Raw genomic sequence first — 7,276 nt, 5'->3', positions numbered from 1 at the left:
ATATCTGGTCCTGGGTCTTTAAGCTGTTATTCCCTAACACTAGAAACATTGTAAATCATGTTAAACCATGCTAGAACATTGTAAAACGTTTTCAAACTTTCTTTTTCAAGCCAACTTAGTTTTTTATGAACTTTAACATCTAGTTCAGAATTGTTGTTCATTCCGATTTCAGAACAACAAATATCAAGCCTGTTTTCAAAGTTACAGCTGTTTTATAAAACAAAGACAAGAATGTATTGAAATACTACAAATGTAAAACTGAACTTAAATGATAGCAAAATATGATTTTTAAATAAAGGTCATTGAGACAATGTTTTTTCTTTCTTCTTTTAGACATGACTTTCATTATTTGTTTAATGAATGTTTATGTACGTTTAATAAATATACAATATTATTATATAGGCATTCATTTATGTATATATTTCATTATTTGACAAACATGTACACAAATTATATTTATACACGTACAAATTCATAATTTCAAGTGTAGCTTAATGTTTGTTTTTTTGTACTATGTCTATGATCTTCGTTACTTAATTTATATTTGATAAACCTTTTTAAACCAATTACAAAATAATTACAAATTTAAGTAATTTATTTAAATAAGTACTAAAATTATATATATATACATTGATATAATAATTTATTTGCCTTGCTAAAAGCGGCATCCACCTCCGACTTCCGGTTATTAGCGGCAGCTGACGTCAGCTGCCAGTGGCAGCTACTTCCAGCTGCCGATTTTTCGCTGAACCCCTACTGTAAATTATTTGATTTAAAGCTAGGGTAGGTAATCCTGTTCAGAAAAAAAAACATTCCAAATTTGTTTAAACTGTCTTTATATACCAATACATAATTAAAATGTAAGTACTCTGAAAAAGAAAGTATAAAAATCGAGTGTCTGTAGACCTCTCACGACTGTTGTAAACACAGCTCATTATTTCCATTCACTCCACCCCCTCCCTTCTGGGCTCCTTCCAAAGCCACGCCCCCAAAACACATGAACGCGCGACGCCAAACGCTCAGGCTCAGCTGGAAGACGCATTTATTATTTACCTGAGACGAGTGGAGAGGAACGAGCGCAGTACATGCAGTGACATCATGTCAGAATCACACGTAATAAAATACCTAACTTTATCACTATGAATATAAACAAATATGATGGCTTTTAGTACTCACTATCAAGCTTGCATATCGATACTGGTAAAGTTTAAAATATATTTTGTTTGATTCGGTAACGAGCTATATTTAGGCTATAGGTAACGAGCTATATTTATAAGGCAAAGCTAGGTTGCATTGATACACGTTTTTCCATTACCATCAGTTAAACTGTGATGAAGGTGAATTTCGTGTAAGAGTCATAACATATACGGTGTTTTGCATGTAAGAGTTTCCATGATGAAAACATTGTTGACTCTGATGAGGACTAACGTTACACTCCGGTGACAAGTAGCTGCTACCGCATCGTCGGTTCGAGGACAGGTCCACTCCGGGGTCGAGGGCGAAGCAGAGGAGATCGTTCAAGAGTGCGGGCAGGGTCCGAGGAAGTAGTTTAGCAAAGTAGCAAAGCTGGCATTGGTACTTTTTGCTGCATTTTCTCAGCCATTGTGCCGCAAACTCCTGCTTACTCGGTGTAGTGAGCTGAATATTTCCGGGAACGGTGACATGTGATGAGTGCACGCAGGGATGTGCACGCAGTGGGGCGCGGGCACGAGACATGAAGGCATCTGATTGGTTCTTTACATTCGCACCGAATGGCAGTGATTAGTCAGAGTTTTTACTGTCCTACAGCTGATACAGAGGTCAGATTTTTTTCATTCCTTTTTCTGAACACATAATGTATTGACTACTATCAGAATGGAAGGACCATTTCACCCAGTATAAAAAAAAATGTTTCTGAACAGGATTACCTACCCTACCTTTAATGGGTGGATATCCGCGAAAGGATTTGTTATATCGTGTTCCCCTCTGTTGTAGCTAAAGAGGCCAAGAGCCGGTAATATGTCCGTGTGATGACAGCTGATTGGGACTGTGACCGGGCTTCCCCTTCCTTGCTGTTTGGTCTTTGCTTTCGTTGTCTTGAATAGACTACTGTCGTTGCGCGTTGCCGCGACGTTCCGTCTTGCCTCAACTCAACTGCGTCTGTTTGACCAGTCCACATCAAGTGAACTTGACATCGGGAGATTGTGAGACCCGAGTATTAATCCGTGTGGCCGTTTGGCCACCTCCGCACTGTTTCAACTGGAAGATTGTGTCTGTGGGGTTTGTATGGTTGTGTGGATGAATTCAAAGTTGATGTGAGTTGTTTGAGTGCGTTTGTTTATTGTTGGAAGTGTGTGCGAGCGTGAGAAATACGTATTATATACGTATCAAGCTGGAGAGAGGCAGTGGTGAGAGGACGCTGGCGTCGTATGTTCGCCGCTTCTCAGCCTGCTAAAACTGCTATGATTATTCTGTGTATCTGTTTTACTGATAACAGATATTGAGATATTGAGCCCTCTGTCCAGCTTTGTTTGGATATTAAAACATCTAGGCTCGGACACCTCCTACCTGGAGCTGCCCTTACTGCTGGAGTGGTGAGCGATCTGGAGATGTTCATCGCCTTGGGATATAGCTGGGGATCCTGTCAGTCGGACTGGCTTCAGTAAATTGAACATATTGATGGTGTAAACCCTCGGACAGTCACAATATAGTAGCTGGCTGAAGCTTTCTCGTCCATCGAGCTGCATTCCGTGGCTAGGCTAACCGGCTGATACCACCAGATACTGTCCTAAAACCAAATCTTCTACAGTCTGCATGGGCTCCCCTCACCTTCAACGTATGCCACACTTGTCCCCTGGGCTACTACGGGCACTGCCACTTGTCCTGGTGTGCATAGTCATCATTCATTCACGTCTGCCGGATTCATGGACAGCTGCTAACTGTAGCATCACAGCGACTCTTCCATCCACCATGCTCCGGTACCTGCCGAACCAACTCTTGGAACTTAACACTCGCCTCGCCCCATCAAACACCTTTGCTCTCAAGAAATTGGGCATTCTTCGCCGACCCCGCTACGTTCATAGGGGGTCGCGGGACTCGCGGCGGTGTTTTGTTTACTCCGAGAGCAGGACCGAGAGCTCTATTCCAAGCCTGCGGACAGCTGCCAGCGGCGCACACCAACGACGTCATCGGATGCGTCATCAGAGCGCTCACGGCTCAGATCTAAAAAACCCAGGCCCCCTGCTGGAGGAACCACGCACTGTGTGCCTGGGGAAACGCGGAGTGGACCATACTGTGCTGCGCTCTCTGGTAAAGTGGACTCCATCTTCAATGATTACAATAGAACTGTTAAACTGTCAATCACTTACAAATAAGGCATCCTTTATCCACAACTATATATTTGATCAGAAGCTTGATTTTATGTGCCTCACTGAGACCTGGCACAAATCAGAAGTGTATTCTGCACTTAATGAAGCTTGCCCCCCTGGCTATTCATATCTGGAAAAAGCCAGGGGAAATGGACGTGGAGGGGGTTTGGCGGTTATTTATCGCTCTGATCTGCACCTGTCTTCTGTGACATTGCCAAATCTGTCATCATTTGAATGCTTGTCTTTTACGTGTGAAAAGCCCATCCCACTTACAACTATCCTCATATACAGGCCACCTAAACCACATCCACATTTCATTTCAGAATTAACTGAGTTACTCCTGTCAGTGTGCACCACATCAAACAATGTGGCAATTCTTGGAGACTTTAATATCCATGTTAATTCTCCCACTAGCCAATATACTACAGAATTATTACAACTTCTTGATACACTCAATCTCAGACAACTCGTGACAGTCCCTACTCATACAAAAGGGCACACACTGGACCTCATTATAACAAATTTTCCTGTTAACAATGTTCATGTACATGATTTAGGCATATCTGATCATAATGCCATATCATTAGACTTTTCATTCCTGACCTCACTCAGTAAGCCTAAACACAAAATCTGCTTTCGCAAAACAAAAGACATTAACCCTGTAACACCTGTCTTACGACCTACAAAACCTGGCCATATCCGCTCATCACTCTTCTCCTGACGCACTTGTCGACCATTATAATACCGGACTGCAAGAGATACTTGATGCCCATGCGCCCCTCAAGACACGGACTGTAACATTTACACGCTCTGCCCCGTGGTACACTGGTGCGCTGCGTAGACAGAAGGCGGCCGGGAGGGTCCTTGAGAGGCGCTACGTTGCTTCTGGGCTGATTGTCCATAAAACTGCTTACAGAGAGCACCAAAGATCATATTCCAAATTACTCAGTCAGGCACGGTCACAATACTATTCCAACATCATTAACAATAATCCAGGAAATTCAAAACAGCTATTTAAAACAATAAATCATCTTCTTAGTCCGCTAACCCTGAGGCATAATAACAGTACAGATGACCAGTGCAATACATTTCTTGATTCTTTCACCACAAAAAATAACTACCATCCGTTCTAACCTAACACCCAGCATTGTCATTCCATCCATCCCCTCAACCTCAGCACCAACATTTTCTCATTTCATTCTTCCCACACATAGACAGGTTGAAACTCTCATACACAGCATGAGACCCTCAACGTGCTCACTGGACCCCCTTCCCACTGCCCTGATTAAATCAAATATGACTTTCTTAAGCCCCCTCATCACCACCATTATAAATTCTTCCCTGCAATCTGGCCATCTTCCAATCTCTCTGAAAACTGCACTTATCAACCCCCGGCTTAAGAAACCCTCCCTCGATCCTGATGTTTTATCAAATTACCGGCCTATTTCTAATCTACCATTTCTTTCCAAAGTCATTGAAAAAGTCATTGTCACCCAAATCCACAACCACCTTCACTCACACAGTCTATATGAAAAATTCCAGTCTGGATTCCGCTCCGCCCATAGTACAGAGACAGCCCTGGTCAGGGTCACAAACGATCTGCTTGTGGCTGCTGACCAGGGCTCTCCATCCCTCCTCCTGCTCTTGGACCTCTCAGCCGCCTTCGACACTGTTGACCACGCCATCCTCCTCCACCGTTTGCAACACTACATCGGCATTTCACACACAGCATTTCAGTGGTTTCAGTCCTACCTGACTGATAGAGTTGAGTATGTGGCCCTGGGGGGAGCCAGGTCGAGGCCCCACACAGTCACATGTGGAGTGCCTCAGGGTTCGGTCCTCGGCCCCACCCTTTTCTCCATTTATATGCTCCCCCTGGGCCGCATCATCAGCAGGCATGGAGTTGCTTTTCACTGCTATGCCGATGATACTCAGCTCTATATCAGGTTGGACCCCACATCCCCCACATCATCACTCCCCACTCTAACTGCCTGTCTGGAGGAGACAAAGGCATGGATGACTGACAGCTTCCTTCAGCTAAACAGCTCCAAAACGGAAGGTCTCCTCATTGGGACCCCACACCAACTCCGTTCCTCCCCTCTGACCGTTTACTCATTTGCTGGCCATGACATTTCTCTCACATCCTCTATAACAAACCTGGGGGTTCGATTTGACCCCCACCTATCATTTAACACCCACATCCAATTTATCTGTAAGACTGCATTCTTTCATCTCCGGAACATCTCCAAACTCCGCCCCTCCCTATCCTTTTCCGATTCAGAGAAGCTGGTTCATGCCTTTGTCTCCTCCAGGCTCGATTACTGCAGTGCACTCCTCATCGGGATCCCTGGCAGGAGCCTGCAGAGACTGCAATACATTCAGAACTGCGCTGCCAGGGTTCTGATGAGGGTGCGTAAATCTGAGCACATCACTCCAATCCTCCATAAACTTCACTGGCTTCCTGTTAGGTTCAGGATTGAGTATAAGATCTGTCTCCTGACCTATCAGTGTGTCTACGGCAGCGCACCAGTGTACCTCCAAGACCTCATCAATAGGCAAAACCCAACACGACATCTCCGTTCCTCTGACAGCCACCAACTCCAGGTTCCCAAGTCCAAACTCCGCACTATGGGAGATAGGGCCTTCCAGGTGGCTGCGCCTCGACTGTGGAATAACCTCCCCAACCACCTAAGGGCGCCACAATCGATCGAGGTTTTTAAAAATAATTTAAAGACTCACTTATTTGGTATTGCATTTTCTTAATATAATATTGTTTCTTGTTGTATTCACTGCTTTTATGTTGAGTGTTTTTTACCTGTGCACCTGTAGCACTTTGAGATGTGTTCTTCACGTGTAAAGTGCAATACAAATAAAATTTATTATTATTATTATTATTAGTATTAATGGTTGTGAGTTTGCGTGATCTTAAATGCATCCTGTGTGTGTGTGTGTGTGTGTATTGTTAATGGACAAGGTGTAATGTGATTTGCATCTGTTATTTTGTTGCTTTTTTTTGTATTTTGTTGATCAACTTTGTATTTGTATTATTTATTTATTTTTGTTTATTGATTTGTTGTTGTTTTTTTGCTTTGTATTTTGTTGATCAACTTGTATTTTTCTTTTCTCGTTTATTGATTTGATTTGATAATTTTGATTTTTTTTTTTTTTTTCTTGGTTATTGATTTGTGACAATTTGACATTGATTTTGTTAACTTTGTTGGACCGGCTGAGAAGGAGTGCTGACCACTTTAGGTCCAAGTTAATAGGTACCCTTGTTCACTGAGTGATTTGAGTCTTTTGAATTCCCTGTCACTTGAATGCACGTGTGCTTGTGGTGAAGTGAGTACATTACTGTACATTTGAAGTGCTTGTAGTGAAATGGAATTGGGTAGGTTTGTTATTTCTCCTTGCCATCTGACATGTTATCTTTGATTTTTGTTATTTTCCTTTAGTTTTGATTCTGAAGCCACATAAGTTTACTGATATGTGGGTATTTACATTATTAAAAGTATCTTTTTATTAGCAAGCTATATTCATATGAGTTTGTTAAAAAAAAAAAAAAAAATTAGCCTACATACAAACGGGCCAGTTATCAGCAGTGTAACTGATCTGATTATGACAAAATAATCGAACATCTGTTGTCATTTCCACTCTTGCAAACAGAGGAAGGTTATGAGGCGTGGAGAAACATCATGTATCGTTGGAACATGAACAGACAGGGCAGTGGCGGCTCTACAGTGAATTACGCCCTGGGCGAGATCCCACCATTGACTGAATTCCCTTTCAAGGGAACTCAAGCTGCGTCAAACGCTGTGGGAACGCCCCTGCGTGAGTGCGTCATGAAGTACGTGTGGAATCAGTCCAATGGCGAGACGGAACGTCATAGGCGGGTGACGTCATCGACCAGGAAACTATAAAGCACCCCAAAA

The sequence above is a fragment of the Squalius cephalus genome (assembly GCF_949319135.1).
Source record: "Squalius cephalus genome assembly, chromosome: 3".
NCBI classification, from domain to species: Eukaryota; Metazoa; Chordata; class Actinopteri; order Cypriniformes; family Leuciscidae; genus Squalius; species Squalius cephalus.
This window is presented reverse-complemented; position numbering follows the sequence as displayed.